Raw genomic sequence first — 18,772 nt, forward strand, 5'->3', positions numbered from 1 at the left:
ACCGCCCTATTTCCGGGGTAACTGACCGCCCTGTTTCCAGGATAACTGACTGCCCTGTTTCCGGGATAACTGACTGCCCTGTTTACTGGATAACTGACCGCCCTGTTTCCAGGTTAACTGACTGCCCTGTTTCCGGGATAAATGACTGCCCTGTTTCCAGGTTAACTGACTGCCCTGTTTCGAGGATAACTGACTGCCCTGTTTCCAGGGTAACTGATAACCCTGTTTCCGGGATAACTGACTGCCCTGTTTCCAGGGTACTTGACTGCCCTGTTTCCGGGGTAACTGACTGCCCTGTTTCCAGGGTAACTGACTGCCCAGTTTCCAGAGTAACTGAATACCCTGTTTCCAGGGTAACTGACTGCCCTGTTTCCGGGATAACTGACTGCCCTGTTTCCAGGGTAACTGACTGCCCTGTTTCCGGGATAACTGACTGCCCTGTTTCCAGGGTAACTGACAGCCCTGTTTCCGGGATAACTGATCACCCTGTTTCCAGGATAACTGACTCCCCTGTTTCCAGGGTAACTGACTGCCCTGTTTCCGGGGTAACTGACCGCCCTGTTTCCAGGATAACTGACCTACCTATTGCCGGGGTAACTGACCGCCCTGTTTCCAGGTTAACTGACTGCCCTGTTTCCAGGTTAACTGACTGCCCTGTTTCCAGGGTAACTGACTGCCCTGTTTCCAGGGGAACTGACTGCCCTGTTCCCGGGGTAAATGATCACCCTGTTTCCGGGTTAACTGACTAACCAGTTTCCAGGGTGACTGACTGCCCTGTTTCCAGGGTAACTGACTGCCCAGTTTCCGGGATAACTGACTGCCCTGTTTCCGGGATAACTGACTGCCCTGTTTCGAGGGTAACTGATCGCCCTGTTTCCGGGATAACTGTCTGCCCTTTTTCCGGGATAACTGACTGCCCAGTTTCCAGGGTAACTGACTGCCCTGTTTCCGAGGTAACTGACTGCCCTGTTTCCAGGGTAACTGACTGCCCAGTTTCCAGGGTAACTGATCACCCTGTTTCCGGGATAACTGACTGCCCTGTTTCCGGGAGAAATGACTGCGCTGTTTCCAGGGTAACTGACTGCCCTCTTTCCAGGGTAACTGACTGCCCTGTTTCCAAGGTAACTGATCACCCTGTTTCCGGGATAACTGTCTGCCCTGTTTCCGGGATAACTGACTGCCCTGTTTCCAGGGTAACAGACTGCCCTGTTTCCAGGGGAACTGACTGCCCTGTTTCCGGGGTAACTGATCACCCTGTTTCCGGGGTAACTGACTAACAGGTTTCCAGGGTGACTGACTGCCCTGTTTCCAGGGTAACAGACTGCCCAGTTTCCGGGGTAACTGACTGCCCTGTTTCGTGGGTAACTGACTGCCCTGCTTCCGGGGTAACTGACTGCCCTGTTTCCAGGGTAACTGACTGCCCAGTTTCCAGTGTAACTGATCACCCTTTTTCCAGGATAACTGACTGCCCTATTTCCTGGATAACTGATTGCCCTGTTTCCAGGGTAACTGATCACCCTGTTTCCGGGATAACTGACTGCCCTGTTTCCAGGGTAACTGACTGCCCAGTTTCCAGAGTAACTGAATACCCTGTTTCCAGGGTAACTGACTGCCCTGTTTCCGGGATAACTGACTGCCCTGTTTCCAGGTTAACTGACTGCCCTGTTTCCGGGGCAACTGACTGCCCTGTTTCCAGGGTAACTGATCACCCTGTTTCCGGGATAACTGACTGCCCTGCTTCCGGGATAACTGACTGCCCTGTCTCCAGGATAACTGATCACCCTGTTTCTGGGGTAACTGACTGCCCTGTTTCCAGGGTAACTGACCGCCCTGTTTCCATGATAACTGTTCACCCTGTTTCCGGGATAACTGACTGCCCTGTTTCCGGGATAACTGACTGCCCTGTTTCCAGGGTAACTGACTGCCCTGTTTCCGGGGTAACTGACTGCCCTGTTTCCGGGATAACTGACTGCCCTGTCTCCAGGATAACTGATCACCCTGTTTCCGGGGTAACTGACTGCCCTGTTTCCAGGGTAACTGACCGCCCTGTTTCCAGGATAACTGATCACCCTGTTTCCGGGGTAACTGACCACCCTGTTCCCAGGATAACTGACTCCCCTGTTTCCAGGGTAACTGACTGCCCTGTTTCCAGGGTAACTGACTGCCCTGTTTCCGGGGTAACTGACTGCCCTGTTTCCAGGATAACTGATCACTCTGTTTCCGGGGTAACTGATCACTCTGTTTCCGGGGTAACTGACCACCCTGTTTCCGGGGTAACTGACTAATCTGTTTCCAGGGTTACTGACATCCCTGTTTCTGGGGTAACTGACTGCCCTGCTTCCGGGGTAACTGACTGCCCTGTTTCCAGGATAACTGATCACCCTGTTTCCAGTGTAACTGACTGCCCTGTTTCCGGGATAACTGACTGCCCTGTTTCCAGGGTAACTGACAGCCCTGTTTCCGGGATAACTGATCACCCTGTTTCCAGGATAACTGACTCCCCTGTTTCCAGGGTAACTGACTGCCCTGTTTCCGGGGTAACTGACCGCCCTGTTTCCAGGATAACTGACCTACCTATTGCCGGGGTAACTGACCGCCCTGTTTCCAGGTTAACTGACTGCCCTGTTTCCAGGTTAACTGACTGCCCTGTTTCCAGGGTAACTGACTGCCCTGTTTCCAGGGGAACTGACTGCCCTGTTCCCGGGGTAAATGATCACCCTGTTTCCGGGTTAACTGACTAACCAGTTTCCAGGGTGACTGACTGCCCTGTTTCCAGGGTAACTGACTGCCCAGTTTCCGGGATAACTGACTGCCCTGTTTCCGGGATAACTGACTGCCCTGTTTCGAGGGTAACTGATCGCCCTGTTTCCGGGATAACTGTCTGCCCTTTTTCCGGGATAACTGACTGCCCAGTTTCCAGGGTAACTGACTGCCCTGTTTCCGAGGTAACTGACTGCCCTGTTTCCAGGGTAACTGACTGCCCAGTTTCCAGGGTAACTGATCACCCTGTTTCCGGGATAACTGACTGCCCTGTTTCCGGGAGAAATGACTGCGCTGTTTCCAGGGTAACTGACTGCCCTCTTTCCAGGGTAACTGACTGCCCTGTTTCCAAGGTAACTGATCACCCTGTTTCCGGGATAACTGTCTGCCCTGTTTCCGGGATAACTGACTGCCCTGTTTCCAGGGTAACAGACTGCCCTGTTTCCAGGGGAACTGACTGCCCTGTTTCCGGGGTAACTGATCACCCTGTTTCCGGGGTAACTGACTAACAGGTTTCCAGGGTGACTGACTGCCCTGTTTCCAGGGTAACAGACTGCCCAGTTTCCGGGGTAACTGACTGCCCTGTTTCGTGGGTAACTGACTGCCCTGCTTCCGGGGTAACTGACTGCCCTGTTTCCAGGGTAACTGACTGCCCAGTTTCCAGTGTAACTGATCACCCTTTTTCCAGGATAACTGACTGCCCTATTTCCTGGATAACTGATTGCCCTGTTTCCAGGGTAACTGATCACCCTGTTTCCGGGATAACTGACTGCCCTGTTTCCAGGGTAACTGACTGCCCAGTTTCCAGAGTAACTGAATACCCTGTTTCCAGGGTAACTGACTGCCCTGTTTCCGGGATAACTGACTGCCCTGTTTCCAGGTTAACTGACTGCCCTGTTTCCGGGGCAACTGACTGCCCTGTTTCCAGGGTAACTGATCACCCTGTTTCCGGGATAACTGACTGCCCTGCTTCCGGGATAACTGACTGCCCTGTCTCCAGGATAACTGATCACCCTGTTTCTGGGGTAACTGACTGCCCTGTTTCCAGGGTAACTGACCGCCCTGTTTCCATGATAACTGTTCACCCTGTTTCCGGGATAACTGACTGCCCTGTTTCCGGGATAACTGACTGCCCTGTTTCCAGGGTAACTGACTGCCCTGTTTCCGGGGTAACTGACTGCCCTGTTTCCGGGATAACTGACTGCCCTGTCTCCAGGATAACTGATCACCCTGTTTCCGGGGTAACTGACTGCCCTGTTTCCAGGGTAACTGACCGCCCTGTTTCCAGGATAACTGATCACCCTGTTTCCGGGGTAACTGACCACCCTGTTCCCAGGATAACTGACTCCCCTGTTTCCAGGGTAACTGACTGCCCTGTTTCCAGGGTAACTGACTGCCCTGTTTCCGGGGTAACTGACTGCCCTGTTTCCAGGATAACTGATCACTCTGTTTCCGGGGTAACTGATCACTCTGTTTCCGGGGTAACTGACCACCCTGTTTCCGGGGTAACTGACTAATCTGTTTCCAGGGTTACTGACATCCCTGTTTCTGGGGTAACTGACTGCCCTGCTTCCGGGGTAACTGACTGCCCTGTTTCCAGGATAACTGATCACCCTGTTTCCAGTGTAACTGACCATCCTGTTTCCAGGGTAACTGACTGCCCAGTTTCCAGGGTAACTGACTGCCCTGTTTCCGGGGTAACAGATCTCCCTGTTTCCGGGGTAACTGACCGCCCTGTTTCCAGGATAACTGACTGCCCTGTTTCCGGGATAACTGACTGCCCTGTTTCGAGGGTAACTGATCGCCCTGTTTCCGGGATAACTGTCTGCCCTGTTTCCGGGATAACTGACTGCCCAGTTTCCAGGGTAACTGACTGCCCTGTTTCCGAGGTAACTGACTGCCCTGTTTCCAGGGTAACTGACTGCCCAGTTTCCAGGGTAACTGATCACCCTGTTTCCGGGATAACTGACTGCCCTGTTTCAGGGAGAAATGACTGCGCTGTTTCCAGGGTAACTGACTGCCCTCTTTCCAGGGTAACTGACTGCCCTGTTTCCAAGGTGACTGATCACCCTGTTTCCGGGATAACTGTCTGCCCTGTTTCCGGGATAACTGACTGCCCTGTTTCCAGGGTAACTGACTGCCCTATTTCCGGGATAACTGATTGCCCTGTTTCCAGGGTAACAGATCACCCTGTTTCCGGGATAACTGACTCCCCTGTTTCCAGGGTAAGTGACTGCCCAGTTTCCAGGGTAACTGACTGCCCAGTTTCCAGGGTAACTGACTGCCCTGTTTCCGGGATAACTGACTGCCCTGTTTCCGGGAGAACTGACTGCCCTGTTTCCAGGGTAACTGACTGCCCTGTTTCCAGGGTAACTGACCGCCCTGTTTCCAGGATAACTGTTCACCCTGTTTCCAGGGTAACTGACTGCCCTGTTTCCGGGTTAACTGATCACCCTATTTCTGGGGTAACTGACTGCCCTGTTTCCAGGGTAACTGACTGCCCAGTTTCCAGTGTAACTGAATAACCTGTTTCCAGGGTAACAGATCACCCTGTTTCCGGGATAACTGACTGCCCTGTTTCCAAGATAACTGACTGCCCTCTTTCCAGGGTAACTGACTGCGCTGTTTCCAGGGTAACTGACTGCCCTGTTTCCAGAGTAACTGATAACCCTGTTTCCGGGATAACTGACTGCCCTGTTTCCAGGGTAACTGACTGCCCAGTTTCCAGTGTAACTGAATAACCTGTTTCCAGGGTAACAGATCACCCTGTTTCCGGGATAACTGACTGCCCTGTTTCCAAGATAACTGACTGCCCTCTTTCCAGGGTAACTGACTGCCCTGTTTCCGGGGTAACTGACTGCCCTGTTTCCAGGCTAACTGACTGCCCTGTTTCCAGGATAACTGATCACCCTGTTTCCCGGGTAACTGACTGCCCTGTTTCCGGGGTAACTGACCGCCCTGTTTCCAGGATAACTGATCACCCTGTTTCCGGGGTAACTGACCACCCTGTTTCCAGGATAACTGACTCCCCTGTTTCCAGGGTAACTGACTGCCCTGTTTCCAGGGTAACTGACTGCCCTGTTTCCGGGGTAACTGACTGCCCTGTTTCCAGGATAACTGATCACTCTGTTTCCGGGGTAACTGATCACTCTGTTTCCGGGGTAACTGACCACCCTGTTTCCGGGGTAACTGACTAATCTGTTTCCAGGGTTACTGACACCCCTGTTTCTGGGGTAACTGACTGCCCTGCTTCCGGGGTAACTGACTGCCCTGTTTCCAGGATAACTGATCACCCTGTTTCCAGTGTAACTGACCATCCTGTTTCCAGGGTAACTGACTGCCCAGTTTCCAGGGCAACTGACTGCCCTGTTTCCGGGGTAACAGATCTCCCTGTTTCCGGGGTAACTGACCGCCCTGTTTCCAGGATAACTGACCGCCCTATTTCCGGGGTAACTGACCGCCCTGTTTCCAGGATAACTGACTGCCCTGTTTCCGGGATAACTGACTGCCCTGTTTACTGGATAACTGACCGCCCTGTTTCCAGGTTAACTGACTGCCCTGTTTCCGGGATAAATGACTGCCCTGTTTCCAGGTTAACTGACTGCCCTGTTTCTGGGATAACTGACTGCCCTGTTTCCAGGGTAACTGATAACCCTGTTTCCGGGATAACTGACTGCCCTGTTTCCAGGGTACTTGACTGCCCTGTTTCCGGGGTAACTGACTGCCCTGTTTCCAGGGTAACTGACTGCCCAGTTTCCAGAGTAACTGAATACCCTGTTTCCAGGGTAACTGACTGCCCTGTTTCCGGGATAACTGACTGCCCTGTTTCCAGGGTAACTGACTGCCCTGTTTCCGGGATAACTGACTGCCCTGTTTCCAGGGTAACTGACAGCCCTGTTTCCGGGATAACTGATCACCCTGTTTCCAGGATAACTGACTCCCCTGTTTCCAGGGTAACTGACTGCCCTGTTTCCAGGGTAACTGACCGCCCTGTTTCCAGGATAACTGACCTACCTATTGCCGGGGTAACTGACCGCCCTGTTTCCAGGTTAACTGACTGCCCTGTTTCCAGGTTAACTGACTGCCCTGTTTCCAGGGTAACTGACTGCCCTGTTTCCAGGGGAACTGACTGCCCTGTTTCCGGCGTAAATGATCACCCTGTTTCCGGGTTAACTGACTAACCAGTTTCCAGGGTGACTGACTGCCCTGTTTCCAGGGTAACTGACTGCCCAGATTCCGGGATAACTGACTGCCCTGTTTCCGGGATAACTGACTGCCCTGTTTCGAGGGTAACTGATCGCCCTGTTTCCGGGATAACTGTCTGCCCTGTTTCCGGGATAACTGACTGCCCAGTTTCCAGGGTAACTGACTGCCCTGTTTCCGAGGTAACTGACTGCCCTGTTTCCAGGGTAACTGACTGCCCAGTTTCCAGGGTAACTGATCACCCTGTTTCCGGGATAACTGACTGCCCTGTTTCCGGGAGAAATGACTGCGCTGTTTCCAGGGTAACAGACTGCCCTCTTTCCAGGGTAACTGACTGCCCTGTTTCCAAGGTAACTGATCACCCTGTTTCCGGGATAACTGTCTGCCCTGTTTCCGGGGTAACTGACTGCCCTGTTTCCAGGGTAACAGACTGCCCTGTTTCCAGGGGAACTGACTGCCCTGTTTCCGGGGTAACTGATCACCCTGTTTCCGGGGAAACTGACTAACAGGTTTCCAGGGTGACTGACTGCCCTGTTTCCAGGGTAACTGACTGCCCAGTTTCCGGGGTAACTGACTGCCCTGTTTCCTGGGTAACTGACTGCCCTGCTTCCGGGGTAACTGACTGCCCTGTTTCCAGGGTAACTGACTGCCCAGTTTCCAGTGTAACTGATCACCCTTTTTCCGGGATAACTGACTGCCCTATTTCCGGGTTAACTGATTGCCCTGTTTCCAGGGTAACTGATCACCCTGTTTCCGGGATAACTGACTGCCCTGTTTCCAGGGTAACTGACTGCCCAGTTTCCAGAGTAACTGAATACCCTGTTTCCAGGGTAACTGACTGCCCTGTTTCCGGGATAACTGACTGCCCTGTTTCCAGGGTAACTGACTGCCCTGTTTCCGGGGCAACTGACTGCCCTGTTTCCAGGGTAACTGATCACCCTGTTTCCGGGATAACTGACTGCCCTGCTTCCGGGATAACTGTCTGCCCTGTTTCCGGGATAACTGACTGCCCTGTTTCCAGGGTAACTGACTGCCCTATTTCCGGGATAACTGATTGCCCTGTTTCCAGGGTAACAGATCACCCTGTTTCCGGGATAACTGACTCCCCTGTTTCCAGGGTAAGTGACTGCCCAGTTTCCAGGGTAACTGACTGCCCAGTTTCCAGGGTAACTGACTGCCCTGTTTCCGGGATAACTGACTGCCCTGTTTCCGGGAGAACTGACTGCCCTGTTTCCAGGGTAACTGACTGCCCTGTTTCCAGGGTAACTGACCGCCCTGTTTCCAGGATAACTGTTCACCCTGTTTCCAGGGTAACTGACTGCCCTGTTTCCGGGTTAACTGATCACCCTATTTCTGGGGTAACTGACTGCCCTGTTTCCAGGGTAACTGACTGCCCAGTTTCCAGTGTAACTGAATAACCTGTTTCCAGGGTAACAGATCACCCTGTTTCCGGGATAACTGACTGCCCTGTTTCCAAGATAACTGACTGCCCTCTTTCCAGGGTAACTGACTGCGCTGTTTCCAGGGTAACTGACTGCCCTGTTTCCAGAGTAACTGATAACCCTGTTTCCGGGATAACTGACTGCCCTGTTTCCAGGGTAACTGACTGCCCAGTTTCCAGTGTAACTGAATAACCTGTTTCCAGGGTAACAGATCACCCTGTTTCCGGGATAACTGACTGCCCTGTTTCCAAGATAACTGACTGCCCTCTTTCCAGGGTAACTGACTGCCCTGTTTCCGGGGTAACTGACTGCCCTGTTTCCAGGCTAACTGACTGCCCTGTTTCCAGGATAACTGATCACCCTGTTTCCCGGGTAACTGACTGCCCTGTTTACGGGGTAACTGACCGCCCTGTTTCCAGGATAACTGATCACCCTGTTTCCGGGGTAACTGACCACCCTGTTTCCAGGATAACTGACTCCCCTGTTTCCAGGGTAACTGACTGCCCTGTTTCCAGGGTAACTGACTGCCCTGTTTCCGGGGTAACTGACTGCCCTGTTTCCAGGATAACTGATCACTCTGTTTCCGGGGTAACTGATCACTCTGTTTCCGGGGTAACTGACCACCCTGTTTCCGGGGTAACTGACTAATCTGTTTCCAGGGTTACTGACACCCCTGTTTCTGGGGTAACTGACTGCCCTGCTTCCGGGGTAACTGACTGCCCTGTTTCCAGGATAACTGATCACCCTGTTTCCAGTGTAACTGACCATCCTGTTTCCAGGGTAACTGACTGCCCAGTTTCCAGGGTAACTGACTGCCCTGTTTCCGGGGTAACAGATCTCCCTGTTTCCGGGGTAACTGACCGCCCTGTTTCCAGGATAACTGACCGCCCTATTTCCGGGGTAACTGACCGCCCTGTTTCCAGGATAACTGACTGCCCTGTTTCCGGGATAACTGACTGCCCTGTTTACTGGATAACTGACCGCCCTGTTTCCAGGTTAACTGACTGCCCTGTTTCCGGGATAAATGACTGCCCTGTTTCCAGGTTAACTGACTGCCCTGTTTCTGGGATAACTGACTGCCCTGTTTCCAGGGTAACTGATAACCCTGTTTCCGGGATAACTGACTGCCCTGTTTCCAGGGTACTTGACTGCCCTGTTTCCGGGGTAACTGACTGCCCTGTTTCCAGGGTAACTGACTGCCCAGTTTCCAGAGTAACTGAATACCCTGTTTCCAGGGTAACTGACTGCCCTGTTTCCGGGATAACTGACTGCCCTGTTTCCAGGGTAACTGACTGCCCTGTTTCCGGGATAACTGACTGCCCTGTTTCCAGGGTAACTGACAGCCCTGTTTCCGGGATAACTGATCACCCTGTTTCCAGGATAACTGACTCCCCTGTTTCCAGGGTAACTGACTGCCCTGTTTCCAGGGTAACTGACCGCCCTTTTTCCAGGATAACTGACCTACCTATTGCCGGGGTAACTGACCGCCCTGTTTCCAGGTTAACTGACTGCCCTGTTTCCAGGTTAACTGACTGCCCTGTTTCCAGGGTAACTGACTGCCCTGTTTCCAGGGGAACTGACTGCCCTGTTTCCGGGGTAAATGATCACCCTGTTTCCGGGTTAACTGACTAACCAGTTTCCAGGGTGACTGACTGCCCTGTTTCCAGGGTAACTGACTGCCCAGATTCCGGGATAACTGACTGCCCTGTTTCCGGGATAACTGACTGCCCTGTTTCGAGGGTAACTGATCGCCCTGTTTCCGGGATAACTGTCTGCCCTGTTTCCGGGATAACTGACTGCCCAGTTTCCAGGGTAACTGACTGCCCTGTTTCCGAGGTAACTGACTGCCCTGTTTCCAGGGTAACTGACTGCCCAGTTTCCAGGGTAACTGATCACCCTGTTTCCGGGATAACTGACTGCCCTGTTTCCGGGAGAAATGACTGCGCTGTTTCCAGGGTAACTGACTGCCCTCTTTCCAGGGTAACTGACTGCCCTGTTTCCAAGGTAACTGATCACCCTGTTTCCGGGATAACTGTCTGCCCTGTTTCCGGGATAACTGACTGCCCTGTTTCCAGGGTAACAGACTGCCCTGTTTCCAGGGGAACTGACTGCCCTGTTTCCGGGGTAACTGATCACCCTGTTTCCGGGGAAACTGACTAACAGGTTTCCAGGGTGACTGACTGCCCTGTTTCCAGGGCAACTGACTGCCCAGTTTCCGGGGTAACTGACTGCCCTGTTTCCCGGGTAACTGACTGCCCTGCTTCCGGGGTAACTGACTGCCCTGTTTCCAGGGTAACTGACTGCCCAGTTTCCAGTGTAACTGATCACCCTTTTTCCGGGATAACTGACTGCCCTATTTCCGGGTTAACTGATTGCCCTGTTTCCAGGGTAACTGATCACCCTGTTTCCGGGATAACTGACTGCCCTGTTTCCAGGGTAACTGACTGCCCATTTTCCAGAGTAACTGAATACCCTGTTTCCAGGGTAACTGACTGCCCTGTTTCCGGGATAACTGACTGCCCTGTTTCCAGGGTAACTGACTGCCCTGTTTCCGGGGCAACTGACTGCCCTGTTTCCAGGGTAACTGATCACCCTGTTTCCGGGATAACTGACTGCCCTGCTTCCGGGATAACTGACTGCCCTGTTTCCAGGGTAACTGACTGCCCTGTTTCCGGGGTAACTGACTGCCCTGTTTCCGGGATAACTGACTGCCCTGTTTCGAGGGTAACTGATCGCCCTGTTTCCGGGATAACTGTCTGCCCTGTTTCCGGGATAACTGACTGCCCAGTTTCCAGGGTAACTGACTGCCCTGTTTCCGAGGTAACTGACTGCCCTGTTTCCAGGGTAACTGACTGCCCAGTTTCCAGGGTAACTGATCACCCTGTTTCCGGGATAACTGACTGCCCTGTTTCCGGGAGAAATGACTGCGCTGTTTCCAGGGTAACTGACTGCCCTCTTTCCAGGGTAACTGACTGCCCTGTTTCCAAGGTAACTGATCACCCTGTTTCCGGGATAACTGTCTGCCCTGTTTCCGGGATAACTGACTGCCCTGTTTCCAGGGTAACAGACTGCCCTGTTTCCAGGGGAACTGACTGCCCTGTTTCCGGGGTAACTGATCACCCTGTTTCCGGGGAAACTGACTAACAGGTTTCCAGGGTGACTGACTGCCCTGTTTCCAGGGTAACTGACTGCCCAGTTTCCGGGGTAACTGACTGCCCTGTTTCCTGGGTAACTGACTGCCCTGCTTCCGGGGTAACTGACTGCCCTGTTTCCAGGGTAACTGACTGCCCAGTTTCCAGTGTAACTGATCACCCTTTTTCCGGGATAACTGACTGCCCTATTTCCGGGTTAACTGATTGCCCTGTTTCCAGGGTAACTGATCACCCTGTTTCCGGGATAACTGACTGCCCTGTTTCCAGGGTAACTGACTGCCCAGTTTCCAGAGTAACTGAATACCCTGTTTCCAGGGTAACTGACTGCCCTGTTTACGGGATAACTGACTGCCCTGTTTCCAGGGTAACTGACTGCCCTGTTTCCGGGGCAACTGACTGCCCTGTTTCCAGGGTAACTGATCACCCTGTTTCCGGGATAACTGACTGCCCTGCTTCCGGGATAACTGACTGCCCTGTTTCCAGGGTAACTGACTGCCCTGTTTCCGGGGTAACTGACTGCCCTGTTTCCGGGATAACTGACTGCCCTGTCTCCAGGATAACTGATCACCCTGTTTCTGGGGTAACTGACTGCCCTGTTTCCAGGGTAACTGACCGCCCTGTTTCCATGATAACTGTTCACCCTGTTTCCGGGATAACTGACTGCCCTGTTTCCGGGATAACTGACTGCCCTGTTTCCAGGGTAACTGACTGCCCTGTTTCCGGGGTAACTGACTGCCCTGTTTCCGGGATAACTGACTGCCCTGTCTCCAGGATAACTGATCACCCTGTTTCCGGTGTAACTGACTGCCCTGTTTCCAGGGTAACTGACCGCCCTGTTTCCAGTATAACTGTTCACCCTGTTTCCAGGGTAACTGACTGCACTGTTTCCGGGGTAACTGACTGCCCTGTTTCCAGGGTAACTGATAACCCTGTTTCCGGGATAACTTACTGCCCTGTTTCCAGGGTAACTGACTGCCCAGTTTCCAGTGTAACTGAATAACCTGTTTCCAGGGTAACAGATCACCCTGTTTCCGGGATAACTGACTGCCCTGTTTCCAAGATAACAGACTGCCCTCTTTCCAGGGTAACTGACTGCCCTGTTTCCGGGGTAACTGACTGCCCTGTTGCCAGGATAACTGATCACCCTGTTTCCCAGGTAACTGACTGCCCTGTTTCCGGGGTAACTGACCGCCCTGTTTCCAGGATAACTGATCACCCTGTTTCCGGGGTAACTGACCACCCTGTTTCCAGGATAACTGACTCCCCTGTTTCCAGGGTAACTGACTGCCCTGTTTCCAGGGTAACTGACTGCCCTGTTTCCGGGGTAACTGACTGCCCTGTTTCAAGGATAACTGATCACTCTGTTTCCGGGGTAACTGATCACTCTGTTTCCGGGGTAACTGACCACCCTGTTTCCGGGGTAACTGACTAATCTGTTTCCAGGGTTACTGACATCCCTGTTTCTGGGGTAACTGACTGCCCTGCTTCCGGGGTAACTGACTGCCCTGTTTCCAGGATAACTGATCACCCTGTTTCCAGTGTAACTGACCATCCTGTTTCCAGGGTAACTGACTGCCCAGTTTCCAGGGTAACTGACTGCCCTGTTTCCGGGGTAACAGATCTCCCTGTTTCCGGGGTAACTGACCGCCCTGTTTCCAGGATAACTGACTGCCCTGTTTCCGGGATAACTGACTGCCCAGTTTCCAGGGTAACTGACTGCCCTGTTTCTGAGGTAACTGACTGCCCTGTTTCCAGGGTAACTGACTGCCCAGTTTCCAGGGTAACAGATCACCCTGTTTCCGGGATAACTGTCTGCCCTCTTTCCGGGATAACTGACTGCCCTGTTTCCAGGGTAACTGACTGCCCTATTTCCGGGATAACTGATTGCCCTGTTTCCAGGGTAACTGATCACCCTGTTTCCGGGATAACTGACTCCCCTGTTTCCAGGGTAAGTGACTGCCCAGTTTCCAGGGTAACTGACTGCCCAGTTTCCAGGGTAACTGATCACCCTGTTTCCGGGATAACTGACTGCCCTGTTTCCGGGAGAACTGACTGCCCTATTTCCAGGGTAACTGACTGCCCTGTTTCCGGGGTAACTGACCGCCTTGTTTCCAGGGTAACTGATCACCCTGTTTCTGGGATAACTGACTGCCCTGTTTCCGGGATAACTGACTGCCCTGTTTCCAGGCTAACTGACTGCCCTGTTTCCAGGATAACTGATCACCCTGTTTCCGTGGTAACTGACTGCCCTGTTTCCGGGGTAAATGACCGCCCTGTTTCCAGGATAACTGATCACCCTGTTTCCGGGGTAACTGACCACCCTGTTTCCAGGGTCACTGACCACCCTGTTTCCAGGATAGCTGAAAGCCCTGTTTCCAGGGTAACTGACTGCCCAATTTCCAGGGTAACTGATCACCCTGTTTCCGGGATAACTGACTGCCCTGTTTCCGGGGTAACTGACCACCCTGTTTCCAGGATAACTGACCTACCTATTGCCGGGGTAACTGACCGCCCTGTTTCCAGGTTAACTGACTGCCCTGTTTCCAGGTTAACTGACTGCCCTGTTTCCAGGGGAACTGACTGCCCTGTTTCCGGGGTAAATGATCACCCTGTTTCCGGGGTAACTGACTAACCAGTTTCCAGGGTGACTGACTGCCCTGTTTCCAGGGTAACTGACTGCCCAGTTTCTGGGATAACTGACTACCCTGTTTCCGGGATAACTGACTGCCCTGTTTCGAGGGTAACTGATCGCCCTGTTTCCGGGATAACTGTCTGCCCTGTTTCCGGGATAACTGACTGCCCAGTTTCCAGGGTAACTGACTGCCCTGTTTCCGAGGTAACTGACTGCCCTGTTTCCAGGGTAACTGACTGCCCAGTTTCCAGGGTAACTGATCACCCTGTTTCCGGGATAACTGACTGCCCTGGTTCTGGGAGAAATGACTGCGCTGTTTCCAGGGTAACTGACAGCCCTCTTTCCAGGGTAACTGACTGCCCTGTTTCCAAGGTAACTGATCACCCTGTTTCCGGGATAACTGTCTGCCCTGTTTCCGGGATAACTGACTGCCCTGTTTCCAGGGTAACTGACTGCCCTGTTTCCAGGGGAACTGACTGCCCTGTTTCCGGGGTAACTGATCACCCTGTTTCCGGGGTAACTGACTAACAGGTTTCCAGGGTGACTGACTGCCCTGTTTCCAGGGTAACTGACTGCCCAGTTTCCGGCGTAACTGACTGCCCTGTTTCCTGGGTAACTGACTGCCCTGCTTCCGGGGTAACTGACTGCCCTGTTTCCAGGGTAACTGACTGCCCTGTTTCCAGTGTAACTGATCACCCTTTTTCCGGGATAACTGACTGCCCTATTTCCGGGATAACTGATTGCCCTGTTTCCAGGGTAACTGATCACCCTGTTTCCGGGATAACTGACTCCCCTGTTTCCAGGGTAAGTGACTGCCCAGTTTCCAGGGTAACTGACTGCCCAGTTTCCAGGGTAACTGATCACCCTGTTTCCGGGATAACTGACTGCCCTGTTTCCGGGAGAACTGACTGCCCTGTTTCCAGGGTAACTGACTGCCCTGTTTCCGGGGTAACTGACCGCCTTGTTTCCAGGGTAACTGATCACCCTGTTTCTGGGATAACTGACTGCCCTGTTTCCGGGATAACTGACTGCCCTGTTTCCAGGCTAACTGACTGCCCTGTTTCCAGGATAACTGATCACCCTGTTTCCGTGGTAACTGACTGCCCTGTTTCCGGGGTAAATGACCGTCCTGTTTCCAGGATAACTGATCACCCTGTTTCCGGGGTAACTGACCACCCTGTTTCCAGGGTCACTGACCACCCTGTTTCCAGGATAGCTGAAAGCCCTGTTTCCAGGGTAACTGACTGCCCAATTTCCAGGGTAACTGATCACCCTGTTTCCGGGATAACTGACTGCCCTGTTTCCGGGGTAACTGACCACCCTGTTTCCAGGATAACTGACCTACCTATTGCCGGGGTAACTGACCGCCCTGTTTCCAGGTTAACTGACTGCCCTGTTTCCAGGTTAACTGACTGCCCTGTTTCCAGGGGAACTGACTGCCCTGTTTCCGGGGTAAATGATCACCCTGTTTCCGGGGTAACTGACTAACCAGTTTCCAGGGTGACTGACTGCCCTGTTTCCAGGGTAACTGACTGCCCAGTTTCTGGGATAACTGACTACCCTGTTTCCGGGATAACTGACTGCCCTGTTTCGAGGGTAACTGATCGCCCTGTTTCCGGGATAACTGTCTGCCCTGTTTCCGGGATAACTGACTGCCCAGTTTCCAGGGTAACTGACTGCCCTGTTTCCGAGGTAACTGACTGCCCTGTTTCCAGGGTAACTGACTGCCCAGTTTCCAGGGTAACTGATCACCCTGTTTCCGGGATAACTGACTGCCCTGTTTCTGGGAGAAATGACTGCGCTGTTTCCAGGGTAACTGACTGCCCTCTTTCCAGGGTAACTGACTGCCCTGTTTCCAAGGTAACTGATCACCCTGTTTCCGGGATAACTGTCTGCCCTGTTTCCGGGATAACTGACTGCCCTGTTTCCAGGGTAACTGACTGCCCTGTTTCCAGGGGAACTGACTGCCCTGTTTCCGGGGTAACTGATCACCCTGTTTCCGGGGTAACTGACTAACAGGTTTCCAGGGTGACTGACTGCCCTGTTTCCAGGGTAACTGACTGCCCAGTTTCCGGCGTAACTGACTGCCCTGTTTCCTGGGTAACTGACTGCCCTGCTTCCGGGTAACTGACTGCCCTGTTTCCAGGGTAACTGACTGCCCAGTTTCCAGTGTAACTGATCACCCTTTTTCCGGGATAACTGACTGCCCTATTTCCGGGATAACTGATTGCCCTGTTTCCAGGGTAACTGATCACCCTGTTTCCGGGATAACTGACTCCCCTGTTTCCAGGGTAAGTGACTGCCCAGTTTCCAGGGTAACTGACTGCCCAGTTTCCAGGGTAACTGATCACCCTGTTTCCGGGATAACTGACTGCCCTGTTTCCGGGAGAACTGACTGCCCTGTTTCCAGGGTAACTGACTGCCCTGTTTCCGGGGTAACTGACCGCCTTGTTTCCAGGGGAACTGATCACCCTGTTTCTGGGATAACTGACTGCCCTGTTTCCGGGATAACTGACTGCCCTGTTTCCAGGCTAACTGACTGCCCTGTTTCCGGGATAACTGATCACCCTGTTTCCGTGGTAACTGACTGCCCTGTTTCCGGGGTAAATGACCGCCCTGTTTCCAGGATAACTGATCACCCTGTTTCCGGGGTAACTGACCACCCTGTTTCCAGGGTCACTGACCACCCTGTTTCCAGGATAACTGAAAGCCCTGTTTCCAGGGTAACTGACTGCCCAGTTTCCAGGGTAACTGATCACCCTGTTTCCGGGATAACTGACTGCCCTGTTTCCGGGAGAACTGACTGCCCTGTTTCCAGGATAAATGACTGCCCTGTTTCCAGGATAACTGACTGCCCTGATTACTGGATAACTGATTGCCCTGTTTTCAGGTTAACTGACTGCCCTGTTTCCAGGGAAACTGACTGCCCTGTTTCCAGGGTAACTCACCGCCCTGTTTCAGGGGTAACTGACCGCCCTGTTTCCTGGATAACTGACTGCCCTGTTTCCAGGGTAACTGACTGCCCACTTTCCAGTGTAACTGATCACCCTGTTTCCAGGGTAACTGACCGCCCTGTTTCCAGGGTAACTGACTGCCCTGTTTCCGGGATAACTGACTGCCCTGTTTCCAGGGTAACTGACCGCCCTGTTTCCAGGGTAACTGACTGCCCTGTTGCCAGGATAACTGACTGCCTTGTTTCCAGGGTAACTGACTGCCCACTTTCCAGTGCAACTGATCACCCTGTTTCCAAGGTTACTGACTGCCCACTTTCCAGGGTAACTGATCACCCTGTTTCCGGGATAACTGACTCCCCTGTTTCCAGGGTAAGTGACTGCTCAGTTTCCAGGGTAACTGACTGCCCAGTTTCCAGGGTAAATTATCACCCTGTTTCAGGGATAACTAACTGCCCTGTTTCCGGGGTAACTGACTGCCCTGTTTCCAGGGTAACTGACTGCCCAGTTTCCAGTGTAACTGATCACCCTTTTTCCGGGATAACTGACTGCCCTATTTCCGGGATAACTGATTGCCCTGTTTCCAGGGTAACTGATCACCCTGTTTCCGGGATAACTGACTCCCCTGTTTCCAGGGTAAGTGACTGCCCAGTTTCCAGGGTAACTGACTGCCCAGTTTCCAGGGTAACTGATCACCCTGTTTCCGGGATAACTGACTGCCCTGTTTCCGGGAGAACTGACTGCCCTGTTTCCAGGGTAACTGACTGCCCTGTTTCCGGGGTAACTGACCGCCTTGTTTCCAGGGGAACTGATCACCCTGTTTCTGGGATAACTGACTGCCCTGTTTCCGGGATAACTGACTGCCCTGTTTCCAGGCTAACTGACTGCCCTGTTTCCGGGATAACTGATCACCCTGTTTCCGTGGTAACTGACTGCCCTGTTTCCGGGGTAAATGACCGCCCTGTTTCCAGGATAACTGATCACCCTGTTTCCGGGGTAACTGACCACCCTGTTTCCAGGGTCACTGACCACCCTGTTTCCAGGATAACTGAAAGCCCTGTTTCCAGGGTAACTGACTGCCCAGTTTCCAGGGTAACTGATCACCCTGTTTCCGGGATAACTGACTGCCCTGTTTCCGGGAGAACTGACTGCCCTGTTTCCAGGATAAATGACTGCCCTGTTTCCAGGATAACTGACTGCCCTGATTACTGGATAACTGATTGCCCTGTTTTCAGGTTAACTGACTGCCCTGTTTCCAGGGAAACTGACTGCCCTGTTTCCAGGGTAACTGACCGCCCTGTTTCAGGGGTAACTGACCGCCCTGTTTCCTGGATAACTGACTGCCCTGTTTCCAGGGTAACTGACTGCCCACTTTCCAGTGTAACTGATCACCCTGTTTCCAGGGTAACTGACCGCCCTGTTTCCAGGGTAACTGACTGCCCTGTTTCCGGGATAACTGACTGCCCTGTTACCAGGGTAACTGACCGCCCTGTTTCCAGGGTAACTGACTGCCCTGTTGCCAGGATAACTGACTGCCTTGTTTCCAGGGTAACTGACTGCCCACTTTCCAGTGCAACTGATCACCCTGTTTCCAAGGTTACTGACTGCCCACTTTCCAGGGTAACTGATCAC

This window comes from Heterodontus francisci, chromosome 16 (genome assembly GCF_036365525.1).
Source record: "Heterodontus francisci isolate sHetFra1 chromosome 16, sHetFra1.hap1, whole genome shotgun sequence".
Lineage (NCBI taxonomy): Eukaryota > Metazoa > Chordata > Chondrichthyes > Heterodontiformes > Heterodontidae > Heterodontus > Heterodontus francisci.